Raw genomic sequence first — 22,619 nt, forward strand, 5'->3', positions numbered from 1 at the left:
CAGTTTCAAAACAGTAAAGACATTACAAATGTCATATTATATATATATATATATATATATATATATACATATATATATATATATATATATATATATATATATATATATATATATATATATATATATATATATATATATATATATATATATATATATATATACATACATACATACATACATACATACACAATGTACAAATAATTAAAGGACACAAGATAAATCTATCTCTCTCTACTACAGATGGCTAATGTCTCTCTCTCTCTACTACAGCAGGTTTATGTCTCTCTCTCTCTCTCTACTACAGATGGCTAATGTCTCTCTCTCTCTTCACCAGCAGGTTAATGTCTCTTTCTCTCTCTCTCTCTCTTCTACAGCTGGTAAATGTCTCTCTCTCTCTCTCTACTACAGCAGGTTAATGTCTCTCTCTCTCTCTACTATAGCAGGTAAATGTCTCTCTCTCTCTACTACAGAAGGTTAATGTCTCTCTCTCTTCTACAGAAGGTTAATGTCTCTCTCTCTACTACAGCAGGTTAATGTCTCTCTCTCTCTATACTATAGAAGGTAAATGTCTCTCTCTCTACTACAGCAGGTTAATGTCTCTCTCTCTCTTTCTTCTGTCACAGCAGGTTAATGTCGCTCTATCTCTACTACAGCAGGTTAATATCTCTCTCTCTCTTCTATAGCAGGTTAATGTCTCTCTCTACTACAGCAGGTTAATGCCTCTCTCTCATCTACAGCAGGTTAATGTCTCTCTCTCTCCACTACAGCAGGTTAATGTCTCTCTCTACTACAGCAGGTTAATGCTCTCTCTCTACTACAGCAGGTAAATGTCTCTCTCTACTATAGAAGGTAAATGTCTCTCTCTTCTTCTACATCAGGTTAATGTCTCTCTCTTCTACAGCAGGTTAATTCTCTCTCTCTCTCTACTACAGCAGGTTAATGTCTCTCTCTCTCTCTACTACAGCAGGTTAATGTCTCTCTCTCTCTACTACAGCAGGTTAATGTCTCTCTCTCTCTCTACTACAGCAGGTAAATGTCTCTCTCTACTATAGAAGGTAAATGTCTCTCTCTCTTCTACAGCAGGTTAATGTCTCTCTCTTCTACAGCAGGTTAATCTGTCTCTCTCTCTACTACAGCAGGTTAATGTCTCTCTCTCTCTACTACAGCAGGTTAATGTCTCTCTCTTCTACAGCAGGTTAATGTCTCTCTCTCTTCTACAGCAGGTTAATGTCTCTCTCTCTTCTACAGCAGGTTAATGTCTCTCTCTTCTACAGCAGGTTAATGTCTCTCTCTTCTACAGCAGGTTAATGTCTCTCTCTCTCTTCTACAGCAGGTTAATGTCTCTCTCTCTACTATAGCAGGTTAATGTCTCTCTCTCTACTATAGCAGGTTAATGTCTCTCTCTCTACTACAGCAGGTTAATGTCTCTCTCTCTCTTCTACAGCAGGTTAATGTCTCTCTCTCTCCTACAGCAGGTTAATGTCTCTCTCTCTCTCTCTACTACAGCAGGTTAATGTCTCTCTCTCTCTACTATAGAAGGTAAATGTCTCTCTCTATACTACAGCATGTTAATGTCTCCTCTCTTCACCAGCAGGTTAATGTCTCTCTCTCTCTTCTATAGCAGGTAAATGTCTCTCTCTCTACTACAGCAGGTTAATGTCTCTCTCTCTCTTCTATAGCAGGTTAATGTCTCTCTCTCTCTACTACAGCAGGTTAATATCTCTCTCTCTCTCTCTCTCTCTCTCTCTCTCCTACAGCAGGTTAATATCTCTCTCTCTCTCTCTCTCTCCTACAGCAGGTTAATATCTCTCTCTCATCTACAGCAGGTTAATGTCTCTCTCCTACAGCAGGTTAATGTCTCTCTCTCATCTACAGCAGGTTAATGTCTCTCTCTCTACTACAGCAGGTTAATGTCTCTCTCTTTCTCATCTACAGCAGGTTAATGTCTCTCTCTCATCTACAGCAGGTTAATGTCTCTCTCTCTCTACTACAGCAGATTAATGTATCTCTCTCTCTCTTCTACAGCAGGTTAATGTCTATCAATTCAATTCAATTCAATTCAAGGGCTTTATTGGCATGGGAAACATGTGTTAACATTGCCAAAGCAAGTGAGGTAGACAACATACAAAGTGAATATATAAAGTGAAAAACAACAAAAATGAACAGTAAACATTACACATACAACAGTTTCAAAACAGTAAAGACATTACAAATGTCATATTATATATATATATATATATATATATATACATATATATATATATATATATATATATATATACATACATACATACATACATACACAATGTACAAATAATTAAAGGACACAAGATAAATCTATCTCTCTCTACTACAGATGGCTAATGTCTCTCTCTCTCTACTACAGCAGGTTTATGTCTCTCTCTCTCTCTCTCTTCTACAGAAGGTTAATGTCTCTCTCTCTTCACCAGCAGGTTAATGTCTCTTTCTCTCTCTCTCTCTCTCTTCTACAGCTGGTAAATGTCTCTCTCTCTCTCTACCACAGCAGGTTAATCTCTCTCTCTCTCATCTACAGCAGGTAAATGTCTCTCTCTCCTACAGCAGGTTAATGTCTCTCTCTCTTCTACAGAAGGTTAATGTCTCTCTCTCTTCTACAGAAGGTTCATGTCTCTCTCTCTACTACAGCTGGTAAATGTCTCTCTCTCTACTACAGCAGGTTAATGTCTCTCTCTCTCTTCTACAGCAGGTTAATGTCTCTCTCTCTCTTCTACAGCAGGTTTATGCCTCTCTCTCTTCTACAGCAGGTTAATGTCTCTCTCTCATCTACAGCAGGTTAATGTCTCTCTCTCCACTACAGCAGGTTAATGTCTCTCTCTACTACAGCAGGTTAATGCCTCTCTCTCTACTACAGCAGGTAAATGTCTCTCTCTACTATAGAAGGTAAATGTCTCTCTCTCTTCTACATCAGGTTAATGTCTCTCTCTTCTACAGCAGGTTATTCTCTCTCTCTCTCTACTACAGCAGGTTAATGTCTCTCTCTCTCTCTACTACAGCAGGTTAATGTCTCTCTCTCTCTACTACAGCAGGTTAATGTCTCTCTCTCTCTCTACTACAGCAGGTAAATGTCTCTCTCTACTATAGAAGGTAAATGTCTCTCTCTCTTCTACAGCAGGTTAATGTCTCTCTCTTCTACAGCAGGTTAATCTCTCTCTCTCTCTACTACAGCAGGTTAATGTCTCTCTCTCTCTACTACAGCAGGTTAATGTCTCTCTCTACTACAGCAGGTAAATGTCTCTCTCTCTTCTACATCAGGTACATGTCTCTCTCTTCTACAGCAGGTTAATGTCTCTCTCTTTCTACAGCAGGTTAATGTCTCTCTCTCTCTTCTACAGCAGGTTAATGTCTCTCTCTCTCTACTACAGCAGGTTAATGTCTCTATCTCTCTACTACAGCAGGTTAATGTCTCTCTCTCTTCTACATCAGGTTAATGTCTCTCTCTCTCTACAGCAGGTTAATGTCTCTCTCTCTCTCTTCTACAGCAGGTTAATGCCTCTCTCTCATCTACAGCAGGTTAATGTCTCTCTCCTACAGCAGGTTAATGTCTCTCTCTCTTCTACAGAAGGTTAATGTCTCTCTCTCTTCTCCAGCAGGTTAATGCCTCTCTTTCATCTACAGCAGGTTAATGTCTCTCTCTCTTCTACAGAAGGTTAATGTCTCTCTCTCTTCTACAGCAGGTTAATGTCTCTCTCTCTTCTACAGCAGGTTAATGCCTCTCTCTCATCTACAGCAGGTAAATGTCTCTCTCTCTACTATAGCAGGTTAATGTCTCTCTCTCATCTACAGCAGGTAAATGTCTCTCTATCTTCACTACAGCAGGTTAATGTCTCTATCTCTCTACTATAGCAGGTAAATGTCTCTCTCTCTCTACTACAGAAGGTTAATGCCTCTCTCTCATCGACAGCAGGTAAATGTCTCTCTCTCCGACAGCAGGTTAATGTCTCTCTCTCTTCTACAGATGGTTAATGTCTCTCTCTCTACTATAGCAGGTTAATGTCTCTCTCTCTTCTACAGAAGGTTAATGTCTCTCTCTCTACTATAGCAGGTAAATATCTCTCTCTCTCTACTACAGAAGGTAAATGTCTCTCTCTTTCTACTACTGTATGTAAATGTCTCTCTCTCTACTACAGCAGGTTAATGTCTCTCTCAATTCAATTCAATTCAATTCAATTCAAGGGCTTTATTGGCATGGGAAACATGTGTTAACATTGCCAAAGCAAGTGAGGTAGACAACATACAAAGTGAATATATAAAGTGAAAACAACAAAAATTAACAGTAAACATTACACATACAACAGTTTCAAAACAGTAAAGACATTACAAATGTCATATTATATATATATATATATATATATATATATATATATATATATATATATATATATATATATATATATATATACACACAATGTACAAATAATTAAAGGACACAAGATAAAATAAATAAGCATAAATATGGGTTGTATTTACAATGGTGTTTGTTCTTCACTGGTTGCCCTTTTCTCGTGGCAACAGGTCACAAATCTTGCTGCTGTGATGGCACACTGTGGAATTTGACCCAGTAGGTATGGGAGTTTTTCAAAATTGGATATGTTTTCGAATTCTTTGTGGATCTGTGTGATCTGGGGGAAATATGTCTCTCTAATATGGTCATACATTGGGCAGGAGGTTAGGAAGTGCAGCTCAGTTTCCACCTCATTTTGTGGGCAGTGAGCACATAGCCTGTCTTCTCTTGAGAGCCATGTCTGCCTACGGCGGCCTTCTCAATAGCAAGGCTATGCTCACTGAGTCTGTACATAGTCAAAGTTTTCCTTAATTTTGGGTCAGTCACAGTGGTCAGGTATTCTGCCGCTGTGTACTCTCTGTGTAGGGCCAAATAGCATTCTAGTTTGCTCTGTTTTTTTGTTAATTCTTTCCAATGTGTTAAGTAATTATCTTTTTGTTTTCTCATGATTTGGTTGGGTCTAATTGTGCTGTTGTCCTGGGGCTCTGTAGGGTGTGTTTGTGTTTGTGAACAGAGCCCCAGGACCAGTTTGCTTAGGGGACTCTTCTCCAGGTTCATCTCTCTGTTTGTGATGGCTTTGTTATGGAAGGTTTGTGAATCGCTTCCTTTTAGGTGGTTGTAGAATTTAATGGCTCTTTTCTGGATTTTGATAATTAGTGGGTATCGGCCTAATTCTGCTCTGCATGCATTATTTTGTGTTTTACTTTGTACACGGAGGATATTTTTGCAGAATTCTGCGTGCAGAGTCTCAATTTGTGTGTTTGTCCCATTTTGTGAAGTCTTGGTTGGTGAGCGGACCCCAGACCTCACAACCATAAAGGGCAATGGGCTCTATGACTGATTCAAGTATTTTTAGCCAAATCCTAATTGGTATGTTGAAATGTATGTTTCTTTTGATGGCATAGAATGCCCTTCTTGCCTTGTCTCTCAGATCGTTCACACCTTTGTGGAAGTTACCTGTGGCGCTGATGTTTAGGCCAAGGTATGTATAGTTTTTGTGTGCTCTAGGGCAACAGTGTCGAGATGGAATTTGTATTTGTGGTCCTGGTGACTCGACCTTTTTGGAACACCATTATTTTGGTCTTACTGAGATTTACTGTCAGGGCCCAGGTCTGACAGAATCTGTGCATAAGATCTAGGTGCTGCTGTAGGCCCTCCTTGGTTGGTGACAGAAGCACCAGATCATCAGCAAACAGCAGACATTTGACTTCGGATTCTAGCAGGGGAGGCCGGGTGCTGCAGACTTTTCTAGTGCCCACGCCAGTTCGTTGATATATATGTTGAAGAGGGTGGGGCTTAAGCTGCATCCCTGTCTAACCCCACGACCCTGTGTGAAGAAATGTGTGTGTTTTTGCCAATTTCAACCGCACACTTGTTGTTTGTGTACATGGATTTTATAATGTCATATGTTTTACCCCCAACACCACTTTCCATCAGTTTGTATAGCAGACCCTCATGCCAAATTGAGTCGAAGGCTTTTTGAAATCAACAAAGCATGAGAAGACTTTGCCTTTGTTTTGGTTTGTTTGGTTGTCAATTAAGGTGTGCAGGGTGAATACATGGTCTGTTGTACGGTAATTTGGTAAAAAGCCAATTTGACATTTGCTCAGTACATAGTTTTCATTGAGGAAATGTACGAGTCTGCTGTTAATAATAATGCAGAGGATTTTCCCAAGGTTACTGTTGACACATATTCCACGGTAGTTATTGGGGTCAAATTTGTCTCCACTTTTGTGGATTGGGGTGATCAGTCCTTGGTTCCAAATATTGGGGAAGATGCCAGAGCTAAGTATGATGTTAAAGAGTTTTAGTATAGCCAGTTGGAATTTGTTGTCTGTATATTTGATCATTTCATTGAGGATACCATCGACACCACAGGCCTTTTTGGGTTGGAGGGTTTTTATTTTGTCCTGTAACTCATTCAATGTAATTGGAGAATCCAGTGGGTTCTGGTCTTTAATAGTTGATTCTAAGATCTGTAGTTGATCATGTATATGTTTTTGCTCTTTGTTCTTTGTTATAGAACCAAAAGATTGGAGAAGTGGTTTACCCAGACATCTCCATTTTGGATAGATAATTCTTCGTGTTGTTGTTTGTTTAGTGTTTTCCAATTTTCCCAGAAGTGGTTAGAGTCTATGGATTCTTCAATTGCATTGAGCTGATTTCTGACATGCTGTTCCTTCTTTTTCCGTAGTGTGTTTCTGTATTGTTTTAGTGATTCACCATAGTGAAGGCGTAGACTCAGGTTTTCCGGGTCTCTATGTTTTTGGTTGGACAGGTTTCTCAATTTCTTTCTTAGATTTTTGCATTCCTCATCAAACCATTTGTCATTATTGTTAATTTTCTTCGGTTTTCTATTTGAGATTTTTAGATTTGATAGGGAAGCTGAGAGGTCAAATATACTGTTAAGATTTTCTACTGCCAAGTTTACACCTTCACTATTACAGTGGAACGTTTTACCCAGGAAATTGTCTAAAAGGGATTGAATTTGTTGTTGCCTAATTGTTTTTTGGTAGGTTTCCAAACTGCATTCCTTCCACCTATAGCATTTCTTAATGTTACTCAGTTCCTTTGGCTTTGATGCCTCGTGGTTGAGTATTGCTCTGTTTAAGTAGACTGTGATTTTGCTGTGGTCTGATAGGGTGTTAGTGGACTGACTGTGAACGCTCTGAGAGATTCTGGGTTGAGGTCAGTGATAAAGTAGTCTACAGTACTACTGCCAAGAGATGAGCTATAGGTGTATCTACCATAGGAGTCCCCTCGAAGCCTACCGTTGACTATGTACATACCCAGCGTGCGACAGAGCTGCAGGAGTTGTGACCCGTTTTTGTTGGTTATGTTGTCATAGTTGTTTCTCTCTCTCTCTCTTCTACAGCTGGTAAATGTCTCTCTCTCTCTCCTACAGCAGGTTAATGTCTCTCTCTCTTCAACAGAAGGTTAATGTCTCTCTCTCTACTACAGCAGGTTAATGTCTCTCTCTCTATACTATAGAAGGTAAATGTCTCTCTCTCTACTACAGCAGGTTAATGTCTCTCTCTCTCTTCTATAGCAGGTAAATCTCTCTCTCTCTACTACAGCAGGTTAATGTCTCTCTCTCTTCTATAGCAGGTTAATGTATCTCTCTCTATACTACAGCAGGTTAATGTGTCTCTCTCTTCTACAGCTGGTTAATGTCTCTCTCTATACTACAGCTGGTAAATGTCTCTCTCTCTCTACCACAGCAGGTTAATGTCTCTCTCTCTCTACTACAGCAGGTTAATCTCTCTCTCTCTCTACTATAGCAGGTAAATGTCTCTCTTTCTCTACCAGAGCAGGTAAATGTCTCTCTCTCCGACAGCAGGTTAATGTCTCTCTCTCTTTTACAGAAGGTTAATGTCTCTCTCTCTCTCTTCTATAGCAGGTTAATGTCTCTCTCTCTCTACTACAGCAGGTTAATGTCTCTCTCTCTTCTACATCAGGTTAATGTCTCTCTCTCTACTACATCAGGTTAATGTCTCTCTCTCTACTACATCAGGTTAATGTCTCTCTCTCTCTACTACATCAGGTTAATGTCTCTCTCTCTCTCTACTACAGCAGGTTAATGTCTCTCTCTCTCTCTACTACAGCAGGTTAATGTCTCTCTCTCTACTACAGCAGGTTAATGTCTCTCTCTCTACTACAGCAGGTTAATGTCTCTCTCTCTCTTCTATAGCAGGTTTATGTCTCTCCCTCTCTATACTACAGCAGGTAAATGTCTCTCTCTACTACAGCACGTTAATGTCTCTCTCTCTCTTCTACAGCAGGTTATTGTCTCTCTCTCTCTTCTACAGCAGGTTAATTTCTCTCTCTCTCTCTCTCTCTTCTACAGCAGGTTAATTTCTCTTTCTCTCTCTTCTACAGCAGGTTAATTTCTCTCTCTCTCTCTCCTACAGAAGGTTAATGTCTCTCTCTCTCTTCTACAGCAGGTATATGTCTCTCTCTCTTCTACAGAAGGTTAATGTCTCCTACAGCAGGTTAATGTCTCTCTCTCTCTCTCTCTCTCTCTCTCTCTCTCTCTCTCTCTCTCTCTCTCTCTCTCTCTCTCTCTCTCTCTCTCTCTCTCTCTCTCTCTCTCTCTCTCTCTCTCTGTCTCTTCTACCACTGCAGGGTAATGTCTCTCTCTCTCTACTACAGCAGGTTAATGTCTCTCTCTCTTCTACAGCAGGTTAATGTCTCTCTCTCTTCTACAGCAGGTTAATGTCTCTCTCTCTACCACAGCAGGTTACTGTCTCTCTCGCTCTTCTACAGAAGGTTAATGTCTCTCTTCTACAGCAGGTTAATGTCTCTCTCTCTCTCTCTCTCTCTCTCTCTCTCTCTCTACTACAGCAGGTACATGTCTCTCTCTCTCTCTCTTCTACCACAGCAGGTACATGTCTCTCTCTCTCTTCTTCTACCACAGCAGGTTAATGTCTCTCTCTCTCTCTCTCGCTCTCTTCTACCACAGCAGGTTAACGTCTCTCTCTCTACTACAGCAGGTTAATGTCTCTCTCTCTCTCTCTACTACAGCAGGTTAATGTCTCTCTCTCTCTACTACAGCAGGTAAATGTCTCTCTCTCTCTCTCTCTCTACTACAGCAGGTAAATGTCTCTCTCTCTCTCTCTCTACTACAGCAGGTTAATCTCTCTCTCTCTCTCTCTCTACTACAGCAGGTAAATGTCTCTCTCTCTCTCTTCTACCACAGCAGGTTAATGTCTCTGTCTCTCTCAATTCAATTCAATTCAAGGGCTTTATTGGCATGGGAAACATGTGTTAACATTGCCAAAGGAAGTGAGGTAGACAACATACAAAGTGAATATATATATAAAGTCAAAAACAACAAAAATTAACAGTAAACATTACACATACAGAAGTTTCAAAACAGTAAAGACATTACAAATGTCATATTATATATATATATATATACAATGTACAAATAGTTAAAGGACACAAGATAAAATAAATAAGCATAAATATGGGTTGTATTTACAATGGTGTTTGTTCTTCACTGGTTGCCCTTTTCTCGTGGCAACAGGTCACAAATCTTGCTGCTGTGATGGCACACTGTGGAATTTCACCCAGTAGATATGGGAGTTTTTCAAAATTGGATTTGTTTTTGAATTCTTTGTGGATCTGTGTAATCTGAGGGAAATATGTCTCTCTATGGTCATACATTGGGCAGGAGGTTAGGAAGTGCAGCTCAGTTTCCATTTCATTTTGTGGGCTGAGCACATAGCCTGTCTTCTCTTGAGAGCCATGTCTGCCTACGGCGGCCTTTCTCAATAGCAAGGCTATGCTCACTGAGTCTGTACATAGTCAAAGCTTTCCTTAATTTTGGGTCAGTCACAGTGGTCAGGTATTCTGCCGCTGTGTACTCTCTGTGTAGGGCCAAATAGCATTCTAGTTTGCTCTGTTTTTTTGTTAATTCTTTCCAATGTGTTAAGTAATTATCTTTTTGTTTTCTCATGATTTGGTTGGGTCTAATTGTGCTGTTGTCCTGGGGCTCTGTATGGTGTGTTTGTGTTTGTGAACAGAGCCCCAGGACCAGCTTGCTTAGGGACTCTTCTCCAGGTTCATCTCTCATCTCTCTGATGGCTTTGTTATGGAAGGTTTGCGAATCGCTTCTTTTTAGGTGGTTGTAGAATTTAACGGCTCTTTTCTGGATTTTGATAATTAGTGGGTATCGGCCTAATTCTGCTCTGCATGCATTATTTGTTGTTTTACGTTGTACACGGAGGATATTTTTGCAGAATTCTGCGTGCAGAGTCTCAATTTGGTGTTTGTCCCATTTTGTGAAGTCTTGGTTGGTGAGCGGACCCCAGACCTCACAACCATAAAGGGCAATGGGCTCTATGACTGATTCAAGTATTTTTAGCCAAATCCTAATTGGTATGTTTAAATGTATGTTTCTTTTGATGGCATAGAATGCCCTTCTTGCCTTGTCTCTGAGATCGTTCACAGCTTTGTGGAAGTTACCTGTGGCGCTGATGTTTAGGCCAAGGTATGTATAGTTTTTGTGTGCTCTAGGGCAACAGTGTCTAGATGGAATTTGTATTTGTGGTCCTGGTGACTGGACCTTTTTGGAACACCATTATTTTGGTCTTACTGAGATTTACTGTCAGGGCCCAGGTCTGACAGAATCTGTGCATAAGATCTAGGTGCTGCTGTAGGCCCTCCTTGGTTGGTGACAGAAGCACCAGATCATCAGCAAACAGCAGACATTTGACTTTGGATTCTAGCAGGGGAGGCCGGGTGCTGCAGACTTTTCTAGTGCCCGCGCCAATTCGTTGATATATATGTTGAAGAGGGTGGGGCTTAAGCTGCATCCCTGTCTAACCCCACGACCCTGTGTGAAGAAATGTGTGTGTTTTTTGCCCATTTTAACCGCACACTTGTTGTTTGTGTACATGGATTTTATAATGTCATATGTTTTACCCCCAACACCACTTTCCATCAGTTTGTATAGCAGACCCTCATGCCAGATTGAGTCGAAGGCTTTTTGAAATCAACAAAGCATGAGAAGACTTTGCCTTTGTTTTGGTTTGTTTGCACGTCAATTAGGGTGTGCAGGGTGAATACATGGTCTGTTGTACGGTAATTTGGTAAAAAGCCAATTTGACATTTGCTCAGTACATTGTTTTCATTGAGGAAATGTACGAGTCTGCTGTTAATAATAATGCAGAGGATTTTCCCAAGGTTACTGTTGACGCATATTCCACGGTAGTTATTGGGGTCAAATTTGTCTCCACTTTTGTGGATTGGGGTGATCAGTCCTTGGTTCCAAATATTGGGGAAGATGCCAGAGCTAAGTATGATGTTAAAGAGTTTTAGTATAGCCAATTGGAATTTGTTGTCTGTATATTTGATCATTTCATTGAGGATACCATCGACACCACAGGCCTTTTTGGGTTGGAGGGTTTTAATTTTGTCCTGTAACTCATTCAATGTAATTGGAGAATCCAGTGGGTTCTGGTAGTCTTTAATAGTTGATTCTAAGATCTGTATTTGATCATGTATATGTTTTTGCTCTTTATTCTTTGTTATAGAACCAAAAGATTGGAGAAGTGGTTTACCCATACCCATTTACCCATCTCCATTTTGGACAGATAATTCTTCATGTTGTTGTTTGTTTAGTGTTTTCCAATTTTCCCAGAAGTGGTTAGAGTCTATGGATTCTTCAATTGCATTGAGCTGATTTCTGACATGCTGTTCCTTCTTTTTCCGTAGTGTATTTCTGTATTGTTTTAGTGATTCACCATAGTGAAGATGGAGACTCAGGTTTTCCGGGTCTCTATGTTTTTGGTTGGACAGGTTTCTCAATTTCTTTCTTAGATTTTTGCATTCTTCATCAAACCATTTGTCATTATTGTTAATTTTCTTCGGTTTTCTATTTGAGATTTTTAGATTTGATAGGGAAGCTGAGAGGTCAAATATACTGGTAAGATTTTCTACTGCCAAGTTTACACCTTCACTATTACAGTGGAACGTTTTGCCCAGGAAATTGTCTAAAAGGGATTGAATTTGTTGTTGCCTAATTGTTTTTTGGTAGATTTCCAAACTGCATTCCTTCCACCTATAGCATTTCTTAATGTTACTCAGTTCTTTTGGCTTTGATGCCTCATGATTGAGTATTGCTCTGTTTAAGTAGACTGTGATTTTGCTGTGGTCTGAGCGACTCTGGGTTGAGGTCAGTGATAAAGTAGTCTACAGTACTACTGCCAAGAGATGAGCTATAGGTGTACCTACCATAGGAGTCCCCTCGAAGCCTACCATTGACTATGTACATACCCAGCGTGCGACAGAGCTGCAGGAGTTGTGACCCTTTTTGTTGGTTATGTTGTCATAGTTGTGCCTAGGGGGCATATGTGGGAGGGGATGCTGTCACCTCCAGGCAGGTGTTTGTCCCCCTGTGTGCTGAGGGTGTCAGGTTCTTGTCCGGTTCTGGCATTTAGGTCGCCACAGACTAGTACATGTCCCTGGGCCTGGAAATGATTGACTTCGCCCTCCAGGATGGAGAAGCTGTCTTCGTTAAAATATGGGGATTCTAGTGGGGGATATAGGTAGCACACAGGAGGACATTTTTCTCTGTTAGGATAATTTCCTTTTGAATTTCTAGCCAAATGTAGAATGTTCCTGTTTTGATTAATTTAATGGAGTGAGTTAGGTCTGCTCTATACCAAATTAGCATACCCCTGAGTCCCTTCCCTGTTTCACACCTGGTAGTTTGGTGGATGGGACTACCAGCTCTCTGTAACCTAGAGGGCAACCAGTGGGTCTGTCTCCTCTATACCAGGTTTCTTGCAGGATGACAATGTCTGTATTACCGATTTCTTTGGTGAAGTCCGGGTTTCTGCTCTTCAGGCCAAAGGCAGATGACCTCAGGCCTTGGATATTCCAGGATGATATAGTGAATGCTTTTTGTTCCATAGTGTCCAATGTTGTTGGTCGTGGTTTGGCCTCAGGCCAGTAAGCTCTACTTCAGCAGGTTAATGTCTCTCTCACTCTCTACTTCAGCAGGTTAACGGACATGTTCTGGCCTGGTTTAGGTCTTATCTGTCGGAAAGATATCAGTTTGTCTCTGTGAATGGTTTGTCCTCTGACAAATCAACTGTAAATTTCGGTGTTCCTCAAGGTTCTGTTTTAGGACCACTATTGTTTTCACTATATATTTTACCTCTTGGGGATGTTATTCGAAAACATAATGTAAACTTTCACTGCTATGCGGATGACACACAGCTGTACATTTCAATGAAACATGGTGAAGCCCCAAAATTGCCCTCGCTAGAAGCATGTGTTTCAGACATAAGGAAGTGGATGGCTGCAAACTTTCTACTATTAAACTCGGACAAAACAGAGATGCTTGTTCTAGGTCCCAAGAAACAAAGAGATCTTCTGTTGAATCTGACAATTAATCTTAATGGTTGTACAGTCGTCTCAAATAAAACTGTGAAGGACCTCGGCATTACTCTGGACCCTGATCTCTCTTTTGAAGAACATATCAAGACCATTTCGAGGACAGCTTTTTTCCATCTACGTAACATTGCAAAAATCAGAAACTTTCTGTCCAAAAATGATGCAGAAAAATGTATCCATGCTGTTGTCACTTCTAGGTTAGACTACTGCAATGCTCTATTTTCCGGCTACCCGGATAAAGCACTAAATAAACTTCAGTTAGTGCTAAATACGGCTGCTAGAATCCTGACTAGAACCAAAAAATTTTATCATATTACTCCAGTGCTTGCCTCTCTACACTGGCTTCCTGTCAAAGCAAGGGCTGATTTCAAGGTTTTACTGCTAACCTACAAAGCATTACATGGGCTTGCTCCTACCTACCTCTCTGATTTGGTCCTGCCGTACATACCTACACGTACGCTACGGTCACAAGACGCAGGCCTCCTAATTGTCCCTAGAATTTCTAAGCAAACAGCTGGAGGCAGGGCTTTCTCCTATAGAGCTCCATTTTTATGGAACGGTCTGCCTACCCATGTCAGAGACGCAAACTCGGTCTCAACCTTTAAGTCTTTACTGAAGACACATCTCTTCAGTGGGTCATATGATTGAGTGTAGTCTGGCCCAGGAGTGGGAAGGTGAACGGAAAGGCTCTGGAGCAACGAACCGCCCTTGCTGTCTCTGCCTGGCCGGTTCCCCTCTTTCCACTGGGATTCTCTGCCTCTAACCCTGTTACGGGGCTGAGTCACTGGCTTGCTGGGGCTCTCTCGTGCCGTCCCTGGGGGGGGGTGCGTCACCTGGGTGGGTTGATTCACTGTTGTGGTCGGCCTGTCTGGGTTGGCGCCCCCCTTGGGTTGTACCGTGGCGGAGATCTTTGTGGGCTATACTCGGCCTTGTCTCAGGATGGTAAGTTGGTGGTTGAAGATATCCCTCTAGTGGTGTGGGGGCTGTGCTTTGGCAAAGTGGGTGGGGTTATATCCTTCCTGTTTGGCCCTGTCCGGGGTGTCCTCGGATGGGGCCACAGTGTCTCCTGACCCCTCCTGTCTCAGCCTCCAGTATTTATGCTGCAGTAGTTTATGTGTCGGGAGGCTAGGGTCAGTTTGTTATATCTGGAGTACTTCTCCTGTCCTATTCGGTGACCTGTGTGAATCTAAGTGTGCGTTCTCTAATTCTCTCCTTCTCTCTTTCTTTCTCTCTCTCGGAGGACCTGAGCCCTAGGACCATGCCCCAGGACTACCTGACATGATGACTCCTTGCTGTCCCCAGTCCACCTGGCCATGCTGCTGCTCCAGTTTCAACTGGCCTGGGCCCTAGGACCATGTCCCAGGACTACCTGACATGATGACTCCTTGCTGTCCCCAGTCCACCTGGCCATGCTGCTGCTCCAGTTTCAACTGTTCTGCCTTACTATTATTCAACCATGCTGGTCATTTATGAACATTTGAACATCTTGGCCACGTTCTGTTATAATCTCCACCCGGCACAGCCAGAAGAGGACTGGCCACCCCACATATGCTCTCTCTAATTCTCTCTTTCTTTCTCTCTCTCGGAGGACCTGAGCCCTAGGACCGTGCCCCAGGACTACCTGACATGATGGCTCCTTGCTGTCCCCAGTCCACCTGACTGTGCTGCTGCTCCAGTTTAAACTGTTCTGCCTTATTATTATTCGACCATGCTGGTCATTTATGAACATTTGAACATCTTGGTCATGTTCTGTTATAATCTCTACCCGGCACAGCCAGAGAGGACTGGCCACCCCACATAGCCCGGTTCCTCTCTAGGTTTCTTCCTAGGTTTTGGCCTTTCTAGGGAGTTTTTCCTAGCCACCGTGCTTTTACACCTGCATTGTTTGCTGTTTGCTGTGTGGTCCTTCTGTAGCTCAGTTGGTAGAGCATGGCGCTTGTAACGCCAGGGTAGTGGGTTCGATCCCGGGACCACCCATACGTAGAATGTATGCACACATGACTGTAAGTCGCTTTGGATAAAAGCGTCTGATAAATGGCATATATTATTATTATTATTACTGTTTGGGGTTTTAGGCTGGGTTTCTGTACAGCACTTTGAGATATCAGCTGATGTACGAAGGGCTATATAAAAAATTTGATTTGATTTGATTTAATGTCTCTCTCTACTTCAGCAGATTAATGTCTCTCTCTATACTACAGCAAGTTAATGTCTCTCTCTCTCTCTCTCTCTCTCTACTACAGCATGTTAATGTCTCTCTATCTACTACAGCAGGTTAGTCTCTCTCTCTCTACTTCAGCAGGTTAATGTCTCTCTCTCTACTACAGCAGGTAAATGTCTCTTTCTCTACTACAGCAGGTTAATGTCTCTCTCTCTACTTCAGCAGGTTAATGTCTCTCTCTCTCTCTCTCTCTCTCTCTCTCTCTCTCTCTCTCTCTCTCTCTACTACAGCATGTTAATGTCTCTCTATCTACTACAGCAGGTTAATGTCTCTCTCTCTCTACTTCAGCAGGTTAATGTCTCTCTCTCTACTACAGCAGGTAAATGTCTCTTTCTCTACTTCAGCAGATTAATGTCTCTCTCTCTACTACAGCAGGTTAATGTCTCTCTCTCTACTTCATCAGATTAATGTCTCTCTCTACTACAGCAGGTTAATGTCTCTCTCTCTACTACAGCAGGTAAATGTCTCTTTCTCTACTTCAGCAGGTTAATGTCTCTCTCTCTACTACAGCAGGTAAATGTCTCTCTCTCTTCAACAGCAGGTTAATTTCTCTCTCTCTACTACAGCAGGTTAATGTCTCTCTCTCTCTACTACAGCAGGTTAATGTCTCTCTCTCTCTACTACAGCAGGTTAATGTCTCTCTCTCTTCTACAGCAGGTTAATGTCTCTCTCTCTACTTCAGCAGATTAATGTCTCTCTCTCTCTACTACAGCAGGTTAATGTCTCTCTCTCTACTACAGCAGGTTAATGTGTCTCTGTCTCTCTTCTACAGCAGGTTAATGTCTCTCTCTCTCTCTACTACAGCAGGTTAATGTCTCTCTCTCTCTACTACAGCAGGTTAATGTCTCTCTCTCTCTACTACAGCAGGTTAATGTATCTCTCTCTACTACAGCAGGTTAATGTCTCTCTCTCTACTTCAGCAGGTTAATGTCTCTCTCTCTACTACAGCAGGTTAATGTCTCTCTCTGTCTACTACAGCAGGTTAATGTCTCTCTCTACTACAGCAGGTTAATGTCTCTCTCTCTACTACAGCAGGTTAATGTCTCTCTCTCTACTACAGCGGGTTAATATCTCTCTCTCTACTACAGCAGGTTAATGTCTCTCTCTCTCTACTACAGCTGGATAATGTCTCTGTCTCTCTACTACAGCTGGATAATGTCTCTGTCTCTCTACTACAGCAAGTTAATGTCGCTCTCTCCTTACTTCAGCAGGTTAATGTCTCTCTCTCTCTCTACTACAGCAGGTTAATGTCTCTCTCTCTACTACAGCAGGTTAATGTCTCTCTCTACTACAGCAGGTTAATGTCTCTCTCTCTCTACTACAGCAGATTAATGTCTCTCTCTCTACTACAGCTGGATAATGTCTCTGTCTCTCTACGACAGCAGGTTAATGTCTCTCTCTCTCTCTACTACAGCAGGTTAATGTCTCTCTCTCTACTACAGCAGGTTAATGTCTCTCTCTACTACAGCAGGTTAATGTCTCTCTCTCTACTACAGCAGGTTAATGTCTCTCTCTACTACAGCAGGTTAATGTCTCTCTCTCTCTCTACTACAGCAGGTTAATGTCTCTCTCTCTCTACTACAGCAGGTTAATGTCTCTCTCTCTCTACTACAGCAGGTTAATGTCTCTCTCTCTCTACTACAGCAGGTTAATGTCTCTCTCTCTCTACTACAGCAGGTTAATGTCTCTCTCTCTCTACTACAGCAGGTTAATGTCTCTCTCTCTCTACTACAGCAGGTTAATGTCTCTCTCTCTACTACAGCAGGTTAATCTCTCTTTCTACTACAGCAGGTTAATGTCTCTCTCTACTACAGCAGGTTAATGTCTCTCTCTACTACAGCAGGTTAATCTCTCTCTCTACTACAGCAGGTTAATGTCTCTCTCTACTACAGCAGGTTAATGTCTCTCTCTCTACTACAGCAGGTTAATGTCTCTCTCTCTACTACAGCAGGTTAATGTCTCTCTCTCTCTTCTACAGCAGGTTAATGTCTCTCTCTCTCCTACAGCAGGTTAATGTCTCTCTCTCTCTACTACAGCAGGTTAATGTCTCTCTCTCTACTACAGCAGGTTAATGTCTCTCTCTCTACTACAGCAGGTTAATGTCTCTCTCTCTACTACAGCAGGTTAATGTCTCTCTCCTACAGCAGGTTAATGTCTCTCTCTCTACTAATACAGCAGGTTAATGTCTCTCTCTCCACTACTACAGCAGGTGAATGTCTCTCTCTCTCTACTACAGCAGATTAATGTCTCTCTCTCTACTTCAGCAGGTTAATGTCTCTCTCTCTCTACTACAGCAGGTTAATATCTCTCTCTCTACTTCAGCAGGTTAATGTCTCTCTCTCTCTACTTCAGCAGGTTAATGCTCTCTCTCTCTCTCTCTACTACAGCAGGTTAATATCTCTCTCTCTGTCTACTACAGCAGGTTAATGTCTCTCTCTCTCTACTACAGCAGGTTAATGTCTCTCTCTCCTTACTTCAGCAGGTTAATGTCTCTCTCTCTACTACAGCAGGTCAATGTCTCTCTCTACAGCAGGTTAATGTCTCTCTCTCTACTTCAGCAGGTTAATATCTCTCTCTACTACAGCAGGTTAATGTCTATCTCTCTCTACTACAGCAGGTTAATATCTCTCTCTCTCTACTTCAGCAGGTTAATGTCTCTCTCTCTCTCTACTACAGCAGGTTAATGTCTCTCTCTCTACTTCAGCAGGTTAATATCTCTCTCTACTACAGCATGTTAATGTCTCTCTCTCTCTACTACAGCAGGTTAATATCTCTCTCTCTCTACTTCAGCAGGTTAATGTCTCTCTCTCCTTACTTCAGCAGGTTAATGTCTCTCTCTCTTTCTACTACAGCAGGTTAATGTCTCTCTCTACTACAGCAGGTTAATGTCTCTCTCTCTCTACTACAGCAGGTTAATCTCTCTCTCTACTACAGCAGGTTAATCTCTCTCTCTACTACAGCAGGTTAATGTCTCTCTCTCTACTATAGCAGGTTAATGTCTCTCTCTCTACTACAGCAGGTTAATGTCTCTCTCTCTCTTCTACAGCAGGTTAATGTCTCTCTCTCTTCTACAGCAGGTTAATGTCTCTCTCTCTCTTCTACAGCAGGTTAATGTCTCTCTCTCTACTACAGCAGGTTAATGTCTCTCTCTCTACTATAGCAGGTTAATGTCTCTCTCTCTACTATAGCAGGTTAATGTCTCTCTCTCTACTACAGCAGGTTAATGTCTCTCTCTCTACTACAGCAGGTTAATGTCTCTCTCTCTACTACAGCAGGTTAATGTCTCTCTCTCTCTACTACAGCAGGTTAATGTCTCTCTCTCTCCTACAGCAGGTTAATGTCTCTCTCTCTCTACTACAGCAGGTTAATGTCTCTCACTCTACTTCAGCAGGTTAATGTCTCTCTCTCTCTACTTCAGCAGGTTAATGCCTCTCTCTCTCTCTCTCTCTACTACAGCAGGTTAATATCTCTCTCTCTGTCTACTACAGCAGGTTAATGTCTCTCTCTCTCTACTACAGCAGGTTAATGTCTCTCTCTCCTTACTTCAGCAGGTTAATGTCTCTCTCTCTCTACTACAGCAGGTCAATGTCTCTCTCTACAGCAGGTTAATGTCTCTCTCTCTACTTCAGCAGGTTAATATCTCTCTCTACTACAGCAGGTTAATGTCTATCTCTCTCTACTACAGCAGGTTAATATCTCTCTCTCTCTACTTCAGCAGGTTAATGTCTCTCTCTCTCTCTACTACAGCAGGTTAATGTCTCTCTCTCTACTTCAGCAGGTTAATATCTCTCTCTACTACAGCATGTTAATGTCTCTCTCTCTCTACTACAGCAGGTTAATATCTCTCTCTCTCTACTACAGCAGGTTAATGTCTCTCTCTACTACAGCAGGTTAATGTCTCTCTCTACTACAGCAGGTTAATGTCTCTCTCTACTACAGCAGGTTAATGTCTCTCTCTACTACAGCAGGTTAATGTCTCTCCCTACTACAGCAGGTTAATGTCTCTCTCTACTACAGCAGGTTAATGTCTCTCTCTACTACAGCAGGTTAATCTCTCTCTCTACTACAGCAGGTTAATGTCTCTCTCTCTACTACAGCAGGTTAATGTCTCTCTCTACTACAGCAGGTTAATGTCTCTCTCTACTACAGCAGGTTAATGTCTCTCTCTCTACTACAGCAGGTTAATGTCTCTCTCTACTACAGCAGGTTAATGTCTCTCTATCTACTACAGCAGGTTAATATCTCTCTCTCTACTTCAGCAGGTTAATGTCTCTCTCTCTCTCTACTACAGCAGGTTAATGTCTCTCTCTCTCTACTTCAGCAGGTTAATGTCTCTCTCTCTCTCTACTAGAGCAGGTTAATGTCTCTCTCTCTCTACTACAGCTGGATAATGTCTCTGTCTCTCTACTACAGCTGGATAATGTCTCTGTCTCTCTACTACAGCAAGTTAATGTCTCTCTCTCCTTACTTCAGCAGGTTAATGTCTCTCTCTCTACTACAGCAGGTTAATGTCTCTCTCTACTACAGCAGGTTAATGTCTCTCTCTACTACAGCAGATTAATGTCTCTCTCTCTACTACAGCTGGATAATGTCTCTGTCTCTCTACGACAGCAGGTTAATGTCTCTCTCTCCTTACTTCAGCAGGTTAATGTGTCTCTCTCTCTACTACAGCAGGTTAATGTCTCTCTCTCTCTACTACAGCAGGTTAATGTCTCTCTCTCCTTACTTCAGCAGGTTAATGTCTCTCTCTCTCTAGTACAGCAGGTTAATGTCTCTCTCTACTACAGCAGGTTAATGTCTCTCTCTCTACTTCAGCAGGTTAATATCTCTCTCTACTACAGCAGGTTAATGTCTCTCTCTCTCTACTACAGCAGGTTAATATCTCTCTCTCTCTACTTCAGCAGGTTAATGTCTCTCTCTCTCTCTACTACAGCAGGTTAATGTCTCTCTCTCCTTACTTCAGCAGGTTAATGTCTCTCTCTCTTTCTACTACAGTAGGTTAATGTCTCTCTCTCTACTACAGCAGGTTAATGTCTCTCTACTACTACAGCAGGTTAATGTCTCTCTCTACTACAGCAGGTTAATGTCTCTCTCTCTACTTCAGCAGGTTAATATCTCTCTCTACTACAGCAGGTTAATGTCTCTCTCTCTACTAAAGCAGGTTAATGTCTCTCTCTCTACTACAGCAGGTTAATGTCTCTCTCTCTCTACTACAGCAGGTTAATGTCTCTCTATCTACTTCAGCAGGTTAATGTCTCTCTCTCTACTTCAGCAGGTTAATATCTCTCTCTACTACAGCAGGTTAATGTCTCTCTCTCTACTACAGCAGGTTAATGTCTCTCTCTCTCTACTACAGCAGGTTAATGCCTCTCTCTCTCTCTCTACTAGAGCAGGTTAATGTCTCTCTCTCTCTCTCTACTACAGCAGGTTAATGTCTCTCTCTCTACTACAGCAGGTTAATGTCTCTCTCTACTACAGCAGGTTAAGGTCTCTCTCTCTACTACAGCAGGTTAATGTCTCTCTCTCTCTACTACAGCAGATTAATGTCTCTCTCTCTACTACAGCAGGTTAATGTCTCTCTCTCTACTTCAGCAGGTTAATGTCTCTCTCTCTCTACTACAGCAGGTTAATGTCTCTCTATCTACTACAGCAGGTTAATATCTCTCTCTCTACTTCAGCAGGTTAATGTCTCTCTCTCTCTCTACTACAGCAGGTTAATGTCTCTCTCTCTCTACTTCAGCAGGTTAATGTCTCTCTCTACTAGAGCAGGTTAATGTCTCTCTCTCTCTACTACAGCTGGATAATGTCTCTGTCTCTCTACTACAGCTGGATAATGTCTCTGTCTCTCTACGACAGCAGGTTAATGTCTCTCTCTCTCTACTACAGCAGGTTAATGTCTCTCTCTCCTTACTTCAGCAGGTTAATGTCTCTCTCTCTACTACAGCAGGTTAATGTCTCTCTCTACTACAGCAGGTTAATGTCTCTCTCTCTACTTCAGCAGGTTAATATCTCTCTCTCTACTACAGCAGGTTAATGTCTCTCTCTCTCTCTACTACAGCAGGTTAATATCTCTCTCTCTCTACTTCAGCAGGTTAATGTCTCTCTCTCTCTCTACTACAGCAGGTTAATGTCTCTCTCTCCTTACTTCAGCAGGTTAATGTCTCTCTCTCTTTCTACTACAGCAGGTTAATCTCTCTCTCTACTACAGCAGGTTAATGTCTCTCTCTACTACAGCAGGTTAATGTCTCTCTCTACTACAGCAGGTTAATGTCTCTCTCTCTACTTCAGCAGGTTAATATCTCTCTCTACTACAGCAGGTTAATGTCTCTCTCTCTACTTCAGCAGGTTAATGTCTCTCTCTCTCTACTACAGCAGGTTAAATCTCTCTCTCTCTACTACAGCAGGTTAATATCTCTCTCTCTGTCTACTACAGCAGGTTAATGTCTCTCTCTCTCTACTACAGCAGGTTAATGTCTCTCTCTCCTTACTTCAGCAGGTTAATGTCTCTCTCTCTCTACTACAGCAGGTCAATGTCTCTCTCTACAGCAGGTTAATGTCTCTCTCTCTACTTCAGCAGGTTAATATCTCTCTCTACTACAGCAGGTTAATGTCTCTCTCTACTACAGCAGGTTAATGTCTCTCTCTCTCTACTACAGCAGGTTAATGTCTCTCTCTCTCTACCACAGCAGGTTAATGTCTCTCTCTACTACAGCAGGTTAATGTCTCTCTCTACTACAGCAGGTTAATGTCTCTCTCTCTCTACCACAGCAGGTTAATATCTCTCTCTCTCTACTACAGCAGGTTAATGTCTCTCTCTACTACAGCAGGTTAATGTCTCTCTCTACTACAGCAGGTTAATGTCTCTCTCTACTACAGCAGGTTAATGTCTCTCTCTACTACAGCAGGTTAATGTCTCTCTCTACTACAGCAGGTTAATGTCTCTCTCTCTAC

At 41.8% G+C, this 22,619-nt stretch overlaps 2 long non-coding RNA genes across 6 annotated transcripts in view; both read left to right on the forward strand.

Annotated features, from left to right (window-relative positions):
• The first annotated feature begins 1,152 nt into the window (after positions 1-1,152).
• Positions 1,153-19,020, forward strand: LOC127921781 (uncharacterized). Of its 3 annotated transcripts, none has more exons than XR_008109543.1 (4): positions 1,153-1,447; positions 2,696-2,755; positions 18,746-18,943; positions 18,974-19,020. It is a non-coding gene; the product is annotated as an uncharacterized LOC127921781 (long non-coding RNA). The 3 variants fall into 3 exon arrangements; XR_008109545.1 differs by having other exon boundaries at positions 18,746-18,915; positions 18,974-19,012; XR_008109544.1 differs by lacking the exon at positions 2,696-2,755 and having other exon boundaries at positions 18,688-18,943.
• A 3,240-nt stretch (positions 19,021-22,260) lies between these two features.
• The window catches only part of LOC127921782 (uncharacterized), a 53,115-nt gene continuing 52,756 nt past the window's right edge, over positions 22,261-22,619 (forward strand). For all 3 annotated transcript variants that reach the window (XR_008109546.1, XR_008109548.1, XR_008109547.1), the window contains exon 1: positions 22,261-22,547. This is a non-coding gene — a long non-coding RNA (uncharacterized LOC127921782). The remainder of the gene's footprint in view (positions 22,548-22,619) is intronic.

Source organism: Oncorhynchus keta, unplaced genomic scaffold (genome assembly GCF_023373465.1).
Source record: "Oncorhynchus keta strain PuntledgeMale-10-30-2019 unplaced genomic scaffold, Oket_V2 Un_contig_23540_pilon_pilon, whole genome shotgun sequence".
Lineage (NCBI taxonomy): Eukaryota > Metazoa > Chordata > Actinopteri > Salmoniformes > Salmonidae > Oncorhynchus > Oncorhynchus keta.